Source organism: Bombyx mandarina, chromosome 26 (assembly GCF_030267445.1).
Source record: "Bombyx mandarina strain Sakado chromosome 26, ASM3026744v2".
In the NCBI taxonomy this organism is placed as follows: Eukaryota; Metazoa; Arthropoda; class Insecta; order Lepidoptera; family Bombycidae; genus Bombyx; species Bombyx mandarina.
In genome coordinates this window covers 4370984-4389407 of record NC_143232.1, presented here as the reverse complement: position 1 = coordinate 4389407, position 18424 = coordinate 4370984, and the positions used below count along the sequence as shown (strand labels likewise).

At 36.4% G+C, this 18424-nt stretch overlaps 1 protein-coding gene across 1 annotated transcript in view; it reads left to right on the top strand.

Annotated features, from left to right (window-relative positions):
* Window positions 1-3542: 3542 nt before the first annotated feature.
* The window catches only part of LOC114248108 (sodium-coupled monocarboxylate transporter 1), a 48822-nt gene continuing 33940 nt past the window's right edge, over window positions 3543-18424 (top strand). The window contains exon 1 of the mRNA XM_028181229.2: window positions 3543-3704. The gene's annotated coding sequence lies outside the window, so the exon portion shown is untranslated. The remainder of the gene's footprint in view (window positions 3705-18424) is intronic.

Below are 18424 nucleotides of genomic sequence, written 5' to 3'. Positions count from 1 at the left end.
CGATGAACAATTCGGATTCCGTACAAATCACTCATGCGTTCAACAGGTGCACCGCCTCACGGAGCACATTCTTGTGGGGCTTAATCGACCAAAACCGTTATACACGGGAGCTCTCTTCTTCGACGTCGCAAAAGCGTTCGACAAAGTCTGGCACAATGGTTTGATTTTCAAACTATTCAACATGGGCGTGCCGGATAGTCTCGTGCTCATCATACGGGACTTCTTGTCGAACCGCTCTTTTCGATATCGAGTCGAGGGAACCCGCTCCTCCCCACGACCTCTCACAGCTGGAGTCCCGCAAGGCTCTGTCCTCTCACCCCTCCTATTTAGCTTATTCGTCAACGATATTCCCCGGTCGCCGCCGACCCATTTAGCTTTATTCGCCGACGACACGACTGTTTACTATTCTAGTAGAAATAAGTCCCTAATCGCGAAGAAGCTTCAGAGCGCAGCCCTAGCCCTAGGACAGTGGTTCCGAAAATGGCGCATAGACATCAACCCAGCGAAAAGTACTGCGGTGCTATTTCAGAGGGGAAGCTCCACACGGATTTCCTCCCGGATTAGGAGGAGGAATCTCACACCCCCGATTACTCTCTTTAGACAACCCATACCCTGGGCCAGGAAGGTCAAGTACCTGGGCGTTACCCTGGATGCATCGATGACATTCCGCCCGCATATAAAATCAGTCCGTGACCGTGCCGCGTTTATTCTCGGTAGACTCTACCCCATGATCTGTAAGCGGAGTAAAATGTCCCTTCGGAACAAGGTGACACTTTACAAAACTTGCATAAGGCCCGTCATGACTTACGCGAGTGTGGTGTTCGCTCACGCGGCCCGCACACACATAGACACCCTCCAATCCCTACAATCCCGCTTTTGCAGGTTAGCTGTCGGGGCTCCGTGGTTCGTGAGGAACGTTGACCTACACGACGACCTGGGCCTCGAATCAATTCGGAAATACATGAAGTCAGCGTCGGAACGATACTTCGATAAGGCTATGCGTCATGATAATCGCCTTATCGTTGCCGCCGCTGACTACTCCCCGAATCCTGATCATGCAGGAGCCAGTCACCGTCGACGCCCTAGACACGTCCTTACGGATCCATCAGATCCAATAACCTTTGCATTAGATGCCTTCAGCTCTAATACTAGGGGCAGGCTTAGGGACCCCGGTAACCGTACTCGTCGAACTCGACAAAGAGGTCGACGTGCAACCTAACCCATGCATCAGCCCGCTGAGTTTCTCGCCGGATCTTCTCAGCGGGTCGCGATTCCGATCCGGTAGTAGATTCATTCGCGAAACAATTGCTCTTGAGTTGTTAGGTCTCCTTCGGAGGCGCTCGGGCAGTTGTTAGCAAATCCCACCCCTCTTGGCTGAGCCTTTGCTCGCCCACCTGTCCTGGTGAAACTGGAAAGGCCTTCGGGCCACCAGTAAACTTTCAATCATAAAAAAAAAAAAAAAAAAAAAAAAAAAAAAAAACATAACATGTCTGTAAGCTTAGCTTTGCCACTTAATACCAGTTGGGCTGCAAGCAAAATGGACATATGCCCATATAGAGCAAAAATATAAGTCAAGGAGACAAAATTTTAAGACGCAGTAGATAGTTCTAGGCAGTAAACATAATTGTAAATAGACATGTTTTAACAAAAACTGACTTCAAATAGAAAAAAAAGATATTCCAAAACAAATTAATATACACTAAAAACAACTTACAGACTTATATGGCTTTCTCATGGATACCATTATCAGAACGGAACTAAATGGGAGCACACGGGAAGCGTCAGCTTTCTAATAAAAACAGAATCATCAAAATCGATTCACCCAGTCAAAAGTTTATACCAAAAAAACATACAGTCGAATTGAGAACCTCCTCCTTTTTTGAAGTCGGTTAAAGAGTTTAATATAATGTAACTCTAAACCTACTCGCATAGATAGGTAAAAAAAACTTAAGACCCTGGAGGATTAACTTCAACCACATGAGTTGTGCTGCAACGTTGATGTACAAAGTGAAAATTTTGTATTGTGACCACACTTTCCGGAAATTATTAGGATTTTTAATGTATTTCAAAAATCTGAATGATATACGAAAAGTTTGAACTGGATTTCAAGGACTATTTTTTATCATCTATCCACTCTAGCATGAGCTCCCCTCTTCGGTAAATATTCACTGAGTACTATAAATATCACTGAGTATTTATGTCCTATTGAAAAAAATTTTCAAACGCAGCTTGCGAAAAGTTTTTAAGGATAGGCAGCGTTTTGATTGATACCTGGCACTGCTGACATCTAGAAGAAGTCGTAGCCCGTAGATAAGACGCTCGGTGCATTCGTATCAAGCGATGCCACTGTGCCGGTGTTCGAATCCCGCAGGTGCGTACCAATTTTTCTAATGAAATACGTGCCTAACAAATGTTCACGATTGACTTCCACGGTGAATGAATAACATTCTGTAATAAAAACCAAGTTCGAAAAATTTTCATTTGCGTAATTACTGGTGGTAGGACGTCGGAAAGATAATCAATTAGCATTAGCTCCATTTTCGTCAGCCATCAAAGTATAATCTTATTACAATTTATTCTCATTACATTCTCACTAAGCTCATCTTTCAGTATATTCTCTGCAGTATATTCTTCTTCTATCAGAACAACAGATGATTATTTCAAATGGAAATATTTACTATTTTTTAGCCTTAAGGATCCTCAAAGGTAATATGAAAGATTCTGCATTGATGTGCTGAGTATCTGTTCTCTTCGCAATAGAAATGAATAGCTTGGGACTACTTAAATGCCGAGACAGCGCGAAATAACAAAATAGTATAGCTTAGGTATATGACCCGTATACATGGCGCACGTGTAGTAGAGTAAGCCTAAATGTATAAACACCATCATTCTCCTTATTTCTGTCTCGAACTAATCGCGTTCTGATTGCAAGAGTGGGACAGCCATTAAACAATACAATTATGACTTCGATATGACTCGAGGAGGTTGGCGACATTCACAATGCGATGTCAATGAGCTTCGATACCCACTTTACATCAAACGAACGAGGTCGTGTATTAAACTATACCCATAGATACAGCCCACTGAGTTTCTCGCCGGACCGTCTCAGTAGGTCGCGATTCTGATCCGGTGGTAGATTCAGCGAAGCATTGCTTTTGCTAGGGCTAGTGTTAGCAAAATCTCTCAGGTTCAACCCGTGAGCTCACCTATCGAATATCAAGCTACTAGTAAATAAGTAGGGAAAAAATCTATACAATAGATAAATTGATAAAAAAAACCCAGCTTTGACTGCCTCATTTGTCTGGTGGTTGATGACTGACCCACATGGTCTGATTTCGATTCTCAGTTTCATTTTCAAACATCGAAATGAATTATGGTTAATGTACATAGAAACATATCGATTTATTATTATCAATATTTCGAAAAAAAAAAAAAAATTAAGACAGGAAATTCTCGGTTCGAGCTTTAGTGTGCGCACCCTACGTAAATTTGCGTAAACACAAAAATAGTTATAAGACAGTCGGGTTCGCAGTGGTGTCGGTCATTAAACACGCCGCGTTGCAGACTGTGCAGTCCACAACCGAACAAGATCAGTCATTAACCGGTCGGCGTCGTGTTCGGACGTGTTTCTGAATCGCTTTTAGTCGAACGTGGATCGATGCCAATACGTTTTACTATTTTCGGATCTAAGAAATCAAATTTAAGTGAGTACATAGTACGATATAATTATTTATTGTATTTTTTTTTTGAACTAAAAAAATAAACATTGGTACCGGCACTTTTGAGCAATTGAAATAAAATACAAATTAAACAAAAATGATACATTTTTATAAAAAAATAAAAAGTGCAAGAAAACAGTTTTTAATATTTAACACGGAAGAACGTATTCATGAAGCAAACTTTTAAAAATGAATTCTTCTTTTAAAATTCTCACACTTTTCACGAAGAATAACATTAACGCTATCAATAATAAATATACCTATATAGTTCGAAAACACTTATTTTCAGAAAACCGGGTCTAAAATAAAATAAAATCATCATTTTATCCTAGTAATTTTGGTAATACAATCAATAAAATTAACATGTTGTCATCGGTTCAACCACACGTAAATACAAATTTTCAAGGTAATAATTATCTTGAACTTGGTGAAAATTAACTTGAAATAGTCGAATGCATAGCAATACGAATTATGCTAATAAAACCATCCTAAACTTATAATCAACTAACTACAAACGCGTAGCTTTTTTTTACATAATTAATAAAATTATTGCTGGTGGTAGGACCTCTTGTGAGTCCGCACGAGTAGGTGCCACCATCCCGCTAATATCTGTCGTGAAGCAGTAATTCGTTTCGGTTTGGAGGGTGGTGCAGCCGTTGTAATTATACTGAGACCTCAGAACTCATATCTCAAGGTGGGTGGCGGCATTTACGTTGTAGATGTCTATGGGCTCTAGTAACCACTTAATACCAGATGGGCTGTGAGCTCGTCCATGAATACACGTCCGTCACAAAAAAAAAAGAAAAAAAAACCTTTAGAAGTAGTTCGGAAAACCCTAAATGCTTACCCGTGTAAATTAGCTTACGTAGCGGTTAGATAATTTAGTTTTATAGAGTTTAATCCACAAACAGGACATTCGTTCAGAATTTCTCATTAATAAATTCTAGTTTTATGTTATTTTTAGTTATTTTAGCCTCCATTGAATGCAGATTAGGAACTCGAATTAAAATTACATACATTATCTACATGAACTATTCAAATAAGAAATAAATGTAATAATTCAAATCGTCCGTCATTTAACTAATTTAACGAAAATCAAAATATTATGAATACGTCCTTTAAAAAAAACTATTTAATTATAATTAAAGCCACTTTTGCGATTTAATCTCGCTAAGGACGAAGCAAATTCTATTTAACTAGAGGTCCCGCACTAGTCGAAATTCGACTATAATTAATTGTAAGTTTGTACACTATTATGATTGTCTATACTAATATAAAGAGGAAAGATTTGTTTGTTTGTTTCGAATAGGCTCCGAAACTACTAGACCGATTTGAAAAATTCTTTTTCCATTAGAAGCCGACATTGTCCCTGATGAACACGGGCTACTTTTTTTTAATTTTTTTTTATTTTATTTTTTTGATTTCATGTGTGTTTTAATGTTTCCGAAGCGAAGCGAGGGCGGGTCGCTAGTATTTTATACTTCTATAATCACAAATTTCGCCAAGACTACACTATAAAAAATATTAACAAAGACAAACAATATTTATTCTATTCTCAATTTGACAACAGACGTCAAGAACAAAAGTTTGACAATAAATAGTATGCATGCGCGTGTGTGTAATGTTTTCTTTATTGATTTAATGTATCTTTTAAACACTATTTAAAAAAAAAATTAGCTTTATGCACTTCTTCTCTATAAGTGTGCAAAATTTCATACTCCTCCGTCCGCGCAATTTTCGTAAAAAGGGATACAAAGTTTTTGCTTCACGTATTAATATATAGATTACCAATATAAACAAGACATAGTCCCACAATATATCTCTTATTTAAAAAATTTATAATCTCTTACCTATTCAATTGCTTTCTGTTTTAAAATTGTCGTAACAATTTCCTTACACTAGTATGATTTTTGTCAATCTATATACAAACTAAAAAGAACATATACTATACAAAAATGAATTGCTGTTCGTTAGTGTCGCTAAAACTGGAGAACGGCTGGACCGATTTGGCTAATTTAGGCTTTGAATTATTTGTGAAAGTCCAGAGAAGGTTTAAAAGGTTAGATAAATATGAAAATGTTCGGAATGAAATAAAAATAACAATTTTGTTTTCCGTTTCGTGTGTCCCCCGTCGGACGGATTCCTTTTGTTTGTTTTAAGTTTATTTTATACAAAAGCTTAGGTCTTTTATTTATCGATTGAGGAACTACGGGTCAGCTAGTCATCAATATAAAGAATGTCTTCGGCTCCCAATCGTAGCTAACCGTGAAAATACAATATTCATCGTATGCGATAGAGTGATTTTCTGAAAACTTGGAACAATAGTTGTGCATATCTATTCACGATTTCTCGGAAATTGCAAGCGTTACGAAATCGAACCGTCACGAATCCACTTTCTGTCACAAACAATCTTGATTTATTTCTGTAAATGTGCATTGATTTTGAACCTTAGTCCCTTTTGTTAAGTTGATCCACGTACAGGCTCCATAACCCCGCCTACTTCTGCCGCGAAGAAATAAATCGCTCCAGTTTGAAAACCAGAAAATATTTGTACTATAGAACTGGGACTTAGAACTCATGCTTCAACGAGGCATTTACGTTACTTAGGTCTATGGGTTCCAATATCGACCAAACGTCAGATGGATTGGAAGCTCGATTGCCCATCAAAGAATTTTTTTTTGGTAAGATAATTGAAAAATATGTTCTCAACTTTTTGCCCATAGCAATATAAATTGTTCTTTTTTTTCTCACAGCCCACCTGGTGTTAAGTGGTTACTGGAGCCCATAGACATCTACGACGTAAATACGCCACCTACCTTGAGATATAAGTTCCAAGGTCTCAGGTATAGTTACAACGGCTGCTCCACCCTTCAAACCGAAACGCATTACTGCTTCACGGCAGAAATAGGCAGGGTGGTGGTACCTACCCGCGCGGACTCTCAAGAGGTCCAAGGTTCTTATGAAAAGTGTTTAAACATCAATAAGGGAGATTACATACTGATGGTAAATCTATCTTTTAAAACACCACCCTAAAGCTTTATAATCAAAACAATAGCTTATTGTGGTGTTTGAGATATTTGCAGGTCACAAAACTTGCTCGATTGACCTATCTATTTGGCAATGTGCCTTCGTAAGGATTTGATCGGTATTTTTATTGCCCTTGTAGGCAGAAGAGCTTACCTTCCATCTGATGATGAGTGGTTAGCGTCGTTCATGGACATCAGCAATGCCTGGGGCAGAGGCAAGGAGAGGTTTTGTGCGTTGTCCAACCTAAGTTAAACTGAAAAAATTAAGGTTGTTTGACGTATTCAGATGAACATCCATTGGACAATCAAAAATAATTGTTTAGACGACTATCCAATAAATTATGTGGTTGTCATATGTTCAGTACCAGAATGTAATAAATCTCTATACAGAACGAAAAGAAAAGCACCTTATATCTACAAACTAAAAAGTCTAGATTTGTGAATTTTTCAGTAACGACACAACATGATTTTTTACTTTATTGTCATTAAATTTAACCATAGCGACTTCTTAAGTTTTTCCGAGGCTTCGGTATAAAACTCAAAACTAATTTTACGGCTTAAGCTTTGGTTTCTTATTTTAATTTACGATTTCCGACGTAAGCATTGTATATTTTATAGTTTTCGTGGTCACGGACGACGGACGACTAAGTTGTTATATGAATAGAGAGAGAGAGAAAGAGAGAGAAAGAGAGAGAGAAAGAGAGAGAGAGAGAGAGAGAGAGAGTGACCAAAATAAAAAAAATGTAAATCAATAAATTCTAAAAAGTACAAAGGGCGGTCTTATCGTAAATAACGAACTTTTCCAGACAACCATCGGGTGGACAAGAATCACTTCAGGAAATAAGTTACCCTAATAAATTATTTCATATTTACTTTAAATAAAAAAATCGATTCTTAATAGATCGAATTAACAGTACTTTGAGGTCTGATAACTTAATTGACTTGTCTCATTATCGCGGCAATTAAGCGCCAAACATCTCCATTAAAGATCACCGCAGTCTCAATTTTTTTTTAAATGTTATCACCTTTCAACAGCATACTTACATTTCAATAGATCTTAGGTTAGGTTAGTAATCTTTGACTCATGAAACACTACTAATTATGTTACTAATTATGTTTGAATAGAGTTCAGACCCAATATACTCCAGTAGTCAATGGCCGGGTTGAGCCCCAAAGCATTATCGGCGCCCATGGAAACCGTTGGCTAATGTCATCGACGAGTGTAAAAAAAAATCGCAACAATTCTCTAGACTATTCTTTGAATGTTTCTCAAACAACGTCCGTTTATAAAACATTCCATGGTTCAAGATACTGATGACGTGTAAGTATCAATTTCTTTGTTGAATAACACAAACCTCCGATATCGGACAAGGGTTGTCCAAGGAAACGCGCTTTCAGGAGTATTGTGATCGATTTATAAAGTAAACATACAATAATGCTAAATATCATTAGAATAAGAACAGCTAGATAGAATGCTTAAGCAATTAAAATTAATTTTAATTCGCGCCTGGGAGGCAACTGTCGAGTGTAATCACGAAAACTGCATTACCCAAAACATCTGAAGCAATATGATCTATACTAGAGGTCCCGCAGTAGTCGAAATTCGACTATAATTAATTGGAATTGTAAGTTTGTACACTATTATTGTATTTTATACTTCTGTAACCACAAATTTCGCCAAGGCTACACTATAAAAAATATTAATAAAGACAATATTTCATCTATTCTCAATTTGACCACAGACGTCAAGAACAAAAGTTTGACAATAAATAGTATGCATGCGTGTGTGCGTCAAATACATGGTATGTAGTGTGTGTAATGTTTTCTTTATTGATTTAATGTGTCTTTTATGCATTATTTAAAAAAATATCAGCATTGTGCACTTCTTCTCTATATTCTCTGTAAGTGTGGAAAATTTCATACTCCTCCGTCCGCGCAATATATAGATATTAATACGTGAAGCAAAAACTTTGTACTCCTTTTTACGAAAATTACACGGACGAAGAAGTATGAAATTTCACACACTCATAGAGAATATAGAGAAGGAGTGCAGAATGCTAATATTTATTTTTAATTATGCATAAATAATACATTAAATCAATAATAAAAAACTTTACACACACTACTATGTATTTGACACACATACAAGTATATACTCTGTGTTTATTGTTAAACCTTTGTTACTGTTTAAGGTCTGTGGTCGAATTCAGAGCAGATTATTATTGTGGACTTTTTGGCGGGAACGCGAGCAGTGAAGTTGTGTGATTTGTTTTATTTTGTCTATTTAGTGTTTCTTCAGGTTTAAATGTGTAATAACGGTGGTTTATTAACTGTTTAATATCTGTGAAAGTGCACAAATGTGGGAAAATGAAACAAAGCTGCTGGACGTAACTTCTCGGGTTCCTCCAAAAAGTCCACTGAAAAAATCTCAGTAAATGACCACCATTTTACTGCGATTATATTTCATCCCATATCATCTTATTTCATTAAATTTCATCCTAGTTGATTAATGTCTCAAATTAATCATCTTCATTTCATTTCACTCCATATTATCATTTTTCATAAAATTAAGAATATAAAGTAAAATAAGACATGACTTAAAGGTCTAAGTTACCAGGTCATAAAATCTCTTAAAAAAAAAAAAAAAAGATTATTATTGTTTGTATTTAATATTATTTGTCTATAGTGTAGTCTTGGCGAAATCTGTGATTGTAGAAGTTTAATAGTCTTTGATAATAGAACCTTAATATATAATGTTCAAGCTTAAAATTTAAATTAATAATTATAGTCGAATTGCGACCACTGGGCAACCTTTAGTGACAATAAAAATATATTAAATCGTAAAAGTATTTAGTTGTAATTATCTCCGCGACCCGGGAAAACCGAAGATGATACATACTATTCTTGTAATTTATTATTTAGCCTTGATCCATAGTTGATGGTTGAATACCTACTCTGCTATATATACATATATATTTCTTTCTTATCTTATCTCTGACACACTCTTTTAGACCAGTAGTCCTATACAAGTTTTTAAAAATGTTGTTTAGAATCATTCAATCCGGAAAATTTAACTTTATAATTTTCTTACTGAGCGTGTTGAAATATGAATTTTAAAACGTGTCCATCATACATTTAGCTATAGTGAGACATAGTGATGTATAATGTATTGTTCAAAGACAACAGCGTTCCCTGCAGTCTTATAAATATTTGAATTTTAAAACGTTCTTAAGCTTTTAAAACGTTGATGATACCATCATCTCGTTTTTACCATCGCACCGCCCGTCACCGGAGTAGAGTTCATCCATACTACCTGCGGTCATCCACAGTGCGTTCATCAGAGCCACTGCGGTCATCCACAGTGCGTTTCCAGATATAATTTTTGCCACGTACCATCCAGCTGTGGAATGAGCTCCCCTCCACGGTGTTTTCCGAGTGCTACAACATGTCCTTCTTCAAATGAGGCTTGTGGAGAGTATTAAGCGGTAGACAGCAGCTTGGCTCTGCCCCTGGCGTTGCTGAAGTCCATGGGCGACGGTAAACTCACCTCATCAGGTGGGCCGTAAGCTCGTCTGCCTACAAGGGCAATAAACAATAAGTAAAACAAGGTTTTTTTGTTGTTGTTTAGATAGGTAGACGAGCTCACAGCCCACCTGGTGTTAAGTGGTTATTAGAGCCCATAAACATCTACAACGTAAATATGCCACCCAGTTTGAGATATAAGTTCTAAGGTCTCAGTATAGTTACAACGGCTGCACAACCCTTCAAACCGAAACGCATTACTGCTTCACCACAGAAATAGGCAGAGTGGTGGTGCCCTACCCGTGCGTACTCACAACACGTCCTACCACCAGTTTTTATGCATATCGAATAAAAGCCACGGTTTCGGGTTGTGAGAATCAACCACTAACCACCAATCGGGCCGGTTTGTTAATATTATTTGCGAAACTTTAAACTAATTTGCGCAGCTGTATGAAAATTAACAGAAAAAAACTACAAGAGTTTTGTTTTTCTTGGTTTGGTTTTCGCGAATTAAGTATGAACATTACCACGCCAATTACCACGCCACTTTTACGTTTTAAACAAAATCCAGTTTTCTTGGTCACAGATTAACATAAATCATTTTAGAAAATTATTCTGTGTAATTGTTATTTTAAGTTTTTATTTGGTCGTTTTAAAAGAGCCAACAGGTCAAACAACTATTTTTTTTTTATTGCTTAGATGCGTGGACGAGCTCACAGCCCACCTGGTGTTAAGTGGTTACTGGAGACCATAGACATCTACAACGTCAATGCGCCACCCACCTCGAGATATAAGTTCTAAGGTCTCAGGTATAGTTACAACGGCTACCCCACCCTTCGAACCAAAACGCATTACTGCTTCACGGCGGAAATAGGCGGAATGGTGGTACCTACCCGTGCGGACTCCCAAGAGGTCCTACCACCAGCGATTACGCAAATTATAAACTATGCTTTAAATATGAAATAATGTATGACAAATTAAACGTTCTTAAGTGAAATCCGGCGATATTTGAGGCGCCCGCTCTACCAAATACCTTTGAATCGCCAACAACGAAGTTGAACGCATGCAACACAATCAGACTCGCATTCATTTTGTATATTAATCTATACTAATCTATACTATCTATACTTTTGTACTTAATATTATAAAGAGGAAAGATTTGTTTGTTTGTTTGTATAGAATAGGCTCCAAACGATTTGAAAAATTCTTTCACTGTTTGGAAGCTACACTATTCCCGAGGTGTAAAAAAAATTACCTAAAATATTGTTAAAGACCCGAGCGGAGCCGGAGCGGGCCGCTAGTTTAAAATAAAATGTAATCTACGTGCCGTTTCAAGTAATTATCATAAACATGATTTGTAGTTAGATTAGTATTATATACGTTACAAAAGATTTATTAACACTGGATTGATGGATACAACAGAATGACTGTTTAGTCTTCATGTACGTGCGTACATAATATGTTATATTTTTGCATTTGCTTGCGTTGTATATCTTCATATTGATTAATTTCCACGGATCATGCTAATGAGTTTCATTATTTTTATTACCTTACTAGCTGACCCGGCAGACTTCGTAGTGCCTCAATCGATAAATAAAAGAAACTTTTGTATAAAATAAACTTAAAACAAACAAAAGGAATCCGTCCGACGGGGGACATATCAAAGGAAAAACATAATTGTTATCAGCGAACTCAAGATACGCGGTCAAATATTCCATCATCATACGAATGATTGCTCCGCGGCAGAAATATGTAGATCGTAGGTACTTGATCTTTTGTGTGAGCTCCTCACTTTATTGTTATGTTTTTATTACACAACTAGCTTTTGGTTAGCACAAAAAACGTTATAGTGAACCAACCTTAACATATAGACATATGCTGTCGCGGACTTTTTTTTTAAACTTTTAAAGGGGAACAATTTTGCCGTACATTATTTTAGCGTAATTTTAACCATTTCCGCAGCGCACGCAATGGAACCTCTCAAAAGGGAAAAATACCCCGATTTTGAAACATTCTTTATTGGTGCTCCGTTTGCATTAGTCTTAGCGTGATATTATATAGCCTATAGCCTTCCTCAATAAATGGAACAATAATTTTTCAAATCGAATCAGTCGTTCCTGAGATTAGCGAGTAAACACACTCTTCAGCTTTATATTATAACTAGCGACCCGCCCCCGCTTCGCTTCGGAAACATTAAAACACACATGAAATAAAAAATAAAAAATAAATAAAAAAAAATAGCCTATGTTCATCCGGGACAATGTCGGATTCTAATGGAAAAAGAATTTTTCAAATCGGTCCAGTAGTTTCGGAGCCTATTCGAAACAAACAAACAAACAAATCTTTCCTCTTTATAATATTAGTATAGATATTAAGTATAGGTGCTACTCCGCTGTTCGGGAACACGTAGTAAGTCCATATTCCCTTACAAAATAGTCGCATCGCTTGATACGATTAGATGTGTTAAGCAGAATGAAATTGTTCCATTAATTTCCACCTACAATTGCGCACAAGAAACAAGTCGATACAATTATCTATTTTAATTAGTACATTCTATTATTTCTTAGGTCTGGATATTCGTTTTCCGAAAGATAATAAAAATTGGAAATGTTAATATAGAAGAGAATAGATATTTTTTTGCACGGCATTGTGTGTGTAATCCATCCATAAGACCAAAGGTCATTTACGATGTAGGGCAATAGATTGTTTTAAATCTTATATCTTTAAATTAAAGTTCATAATTGCGCTGCTCACATGGCATTAGATTCGACGTTTTTTTTATTAAAAAGATCGACACAAACCATCGATTTAAAAATAGGGGACTGGTTTTAAAATATATACAACCACGTTTTTCTTTTGTTACTTTTGTTGATCTTTTTAATGAATGTCGACATTCCTCTAGGTTATTTAAAGTATTTATAGCTTGCTTTACAAGGTTTTTAATGATTTCATTTAAATTTTTTAGTCTAGTGATTTTTCAAACTAAATCGGGCAAGGGTTATTCAAAATCAATGTCGGAAATTGGATTAGTCTTTTATTTGTGGCTTTAACCTGTGGATTGCGTAAGATATGTTTGGAATAGAAAAAAAGATAAGTGTATTTGATATGCTGACATCGCTGTACCTTTAGCCCAGTGGTATTTTTTTCCTACCTATGCTAGTAGCCTCGATGGGTTATTCTCGATTCACCGAACTACTGCATTGCGAAGCACTGCTCTTGCTAGGGCCAGTGTTAGCAACACCTCCGGCTTGAGCTCCGAGAGCTCACCTACATGCTAGGGTAACGCTGATATAGCTTCTCAAGGCTATCAGCATAGGTAGGAAAAATGGTCAGCGTCGGTGATGGTAGTGGAGTTGGGCCTAGAATCCCAATTGTTTTGAAGTTATCTGATAGTTAAGATTATTATCTCATTATGCACTTATCCTCGATGTTTCAGTGTAGAGCGTTCGAACCTCAAATCTGCTGTTAACGTTTCTTAATGTTTTACGGATGAAATAAAAATGTTATTGTAATAAATTTATAATATTTTATATACATGGATTGTACGCTGTCTCTATGTCAGCGTACACCGTCTACGGTATATCTAGAATCTAGAATTTTCGAAAATTTCAATAAATCAGAACTTCGCAGCTTAAAGAACGAATATGCTAAGCGAACTATCAAATTATTAGAGTTTTGAATTTGTTTCCAATTTTTGGAGCACTCATGCTTTTTTTTTTCTTAGGTTGGTGGACGAGCTCACAGCCCACCTGGTGTTAAGTGGTTACTGGAGTCCATAGACATCCACAACGTAAATGCGCCACCCACCTTGAGATACAAGTTCTAAGGTCTCAAGTATAGTTACAACGGCTGCCCCACCCTCAAACCGAAACGCATTACTGCTTCACGGCAGAAATAGGCAGTGTGGGTGGTACCCACCCGCGCGGACTCACAAGAGGTCCTACCACCAGTAAAACATGCTATACAGCTTTTAAGATTTATTTTTAGAACTTAGCAACATATTCTCTACATGCTGATCTAGACAATATAAAATACGTTTTCTTCATATTATAGTTAAAGAGTGTTGGACCTTAAATGTGTTGTGTACTTCCTCTGAAAATCCATTCTAGCAACAAACAAAAAAAAAACTTATTAGAATTATTTGACTAAAATAATTTTGTAATTTATTGATCAATTAATAGAATCGTTCTTTTACCAACCAAATCGAATCGGTTGCAATTGCCTTACTAAAATGCATCTCTAATAGGATTGGATTCGCATTCATGCGAATTCTTTCAGTCATTGATAGGCGATATAAAACGTAAATTTCTAATTAATCATTTGATTTTCGATTAAAAATCTTGAGATTGAGTCTTTATATCGGGGATACGTAAAATAATGCTAAGAAGTTTTGATTAATAACCGAAACACGACCGCCGAACAACAAAACACAAAAAACTAATCTTCTATCTTCTTTTTCTTTTATATATAAAAATGAATTGCTGTTCGTTAGTCTCGCTAAAACTCGAGAACGGCTAGACCGATTTGGCTAATTTTGGTCTTGAATTATTTGTGGAAGTCCAGAGAAGGTTTAAAAGGTAGATAAATATGAAAATGCTCGAAATTAAATAAAAATAACAATTTCGTTTTCCCTTTGATGTTTCCCCCGTCGTCGGATTCCTTTTGTTTGTAAAACAAACTTTATTTTATACAAAAGTTTAGGTCTTTTATTTATCGATTGAGGCACTACGAAGTCTGCCGGGTCAGCTAGTAGTTAAGAAAACCCAATCAACCTTACTACTTCACAAATTTGGCTTTCGTGTCTTCTTTGCATAACTCTGTTAGTGTTAGACACTTAGAATAACACTGAAAATAGAGAAGACAAGAAAATTAACTACAATTGCTCTAAGAAGATCTCAGAAACGCGACAGAAGCAAAATTAAAATAAATAACTTCCAACATCATATTAATTTATGTCTTATTATTATGTTAATGATAAACAAATATGTTTGCTTCGATTTGAATAAATTACTGCGCGGCTAAAGGAGCTCCTTTTCCGGCAGTAAAAGCACGCAAGTTAATTAACTGTCGGCTTCAACGTGATTAGCTTGAGGCCGTAACGGCTTAACCTGTTATAAAGGTGCGTTTAGACGCGTCAAGTTAATAATTTACCAATTTTACTGGTGGTAGTGGTCTACTTGTGAGTCCGCGCGGGTTACCACCCCGCATATTTCTGCCGTGAAACAGTAATGAGTTTCGGTTTGAAAGGTGGGGCAGCCGTTGTAACTATACTCGAGACCTTAGAACTTATATCTCAAGGTGGGTGGCGCATTTACGTTGTAGATTCCCATGGGCTCCAGTAACCACTTAACACCAGGTGGGCTGTGAGCTCGTCCACCCACCTAAGCAACAAAAAAAAACGTATAGTCCGCTCATTTAATGATATTTGTTCGTGTACCTAGTATTTTTCTTCTTTCTTTCTTGCCCTCTGCTGGGATATAGGGCCCGAATGAAATTCTTCCATTTGCATCGGTCTTGGCCAGTCTATTTTAGCTCCTTCCACGTCATGCCCAAGACATCCAGTTCCTGTTCCACTGAGCGACGCCAAATTGTCTTCCTTTTCCCAGACACTTTCCAGGTCAGTACTCTCTTGGACAGATGGGTGTCAACTTTATTAATGTATGACCAATTTAACACCCCTTCTTAGTATAGACTAATGAAATATTAATCTATATTGTTTCTCGACTTAAGATGACTATGTTGACTTATCAAGTAATAATTCAAACAAGCCAATAAGTCTTCTACGTTAGCACGAAAACTGTAAAACCATCCGAAACGTCGGAAATAATATTCTTCTTCTTCTTCTGAGTCGGTCTCTTCATTGCTGAGGGGAGTGTCTAATCTGAAATGTGGACCACTCGATACACAATTCTTCCCCACGTCTTCCTGTCCTCGGCGGTCTTTATAGCCTCGGTTATTGGCAGGCCGGTGAGCGTCTTAACTATAATAAATATACAAAACTATAAGAAATGATATAATGGCAATAAAAATGTGAGAGGTGTTTTAGTCTCGCCGAAATATTAGAAAATACTACGAGTAAATTGTTAGAGATATTATGTTGAACACAAAACTTTGAGAGCCACCGACGATATGAAATTTTATTTTAACGTATTATAAAATTTTGATGCTACCTAATAAAATAAAGACGATATAATTTTTGGGCCATGAGAATTTTACTCTGTTGTAGATTTTTTTTTGAAATTTTTGATTTTTTTTATGGCTCCTTTAGGCAGACGATCATAAGGCTCACTTGACGGTTAGTGTTTACCGTCGCTCGTGGACGTCAGCAATGTCAGAATGGGCAGAGACAAGCCTCTGCCTACTTTTTGTTTACTTCATAAAATTGTTATTTACAACAAAACGTAATAGACACAAATTGACGAAATCATAGAGGTTTCAAGGCTGTGAATAGTTTCATTATTTTTTACTAATATGTATATATAACAACACATTTATAAATAATATAACTTATTAATTTTTCCTTTAAAAATTAATAAATGTATTTTACATATATTTGCTCACTGTAACCATACTGAGATCTTAGAACTCATATATCAAGGTGGGTGGCGCATTTACGTTGTAGTTGTCTATGAGCTCCAGCAACAACTTAACACCAGGTGGGCTGCGAGCTCCGTCACCCATCGAAGTAATAAAAAAAAAAGTAAAACGCACTTAACTTTTTCCGTGATAAATAAAAGAAATGTAATTACTAGCCTCGTGTAGTGAGCGCTTTAGGAAACCTGTCGAAGAAAACTTCACTCGATTGAGTTACTGCTACATTCCACTAGAGATAATGTACGCTATTTTTAGACTGACTACTCGACAGTGAAAAGTTGGAACGATTTCTCTATTTTAGTGAATTGTGTAACTAATAAGGGGGCATTAGAATTTAAGGCTGCATATTCACGATCTCCAGTTGAGTTAATTCTAATTCGAAATTCGAAATAGTTTTTCTCAAATAGGATCTCACGTATGTTACATTAATCTAAATAGTTTATTATTTTCTTCTGACCTTGTGTATGTTAGTGAATTCCTCCTAAACAGCTCGACCGATTTTAATGAAATTTTTCGTGTGTACTCCAATGGGTTCGAGAATGGCTTGGATTCACAATTTTTTTTTTCTTGGCTTTCTTGGCTTGGATTCACAATTTTAATAACATTTTTTTTTAAATTCATCAAAACAGTCCAGGTCGTTACAACATCAATTTCAATTTAATATTTTTCGGATGTGAGACAAACACAGGGCAACGTCTGTCGGATCCACTAGTGTATCTGTAAGTGAAGACATTTACGAGCCATTTTCTTTTCTGTTTGTCAACTTGTTCAACCTAGTTTCTGTTTGTTTCTCTTGTCTGTTTGAAAGGACCCTGGCAGATCTCTTTGCAGCGACAGCATGAGCCGGCTTGTCTTTTTTATAAGAAATAACAGGGAGAAATATTTAAACCGGTTATAGTCGCCCACAGTAACACATTTTATTTATCTACTAGCTTTTGCCCGTGACTCCGTCCGCGTGGAATACTTACTTTGACATAACACAAAATTTTACCCCCCACTTTATTTACGTAGAAAGTGAAAATATTTTTGAATTATAGAATGTTAAGGAGCTATTTTTAAACCCCTATTTTGAAACATTATTTATTGGTGCTCCATTTACCGTGTCCGGTCTTACCGTGATGTTATATAGCCTATTGTCTTCCTTCAATAAATGGGCTATCTAACACTGAAAGAATTTTTTAAATCGGACCAGTAGTTCCTGAGATTAGCGCGTTCAAACAAACTCTTCAGCTTTATATTAGTATTGATTAACAGCACATATACAGAAATATATATATTTATCAAATAATATAAATCCAATCAAAATATACAAAAAAAAACATAATATTTTTAATACGCCTTCATGTTTTGTTGGCTTATATAAACAGACGCAAGCAATATGCTAAAAAATATAAGCGTGAAGCGATGTTTTCTTAATTCATCATATTAGACACCGTTATATAAGATTGATTAAAAATGTATAGATTATTTTAACGCAAACAAACAGTCTTGCGTAACGTATTAATTAAATCTTGATTCATCGTGGCCTATAAGATAAGACGCCCGGTGTATTTGTATCGCTCG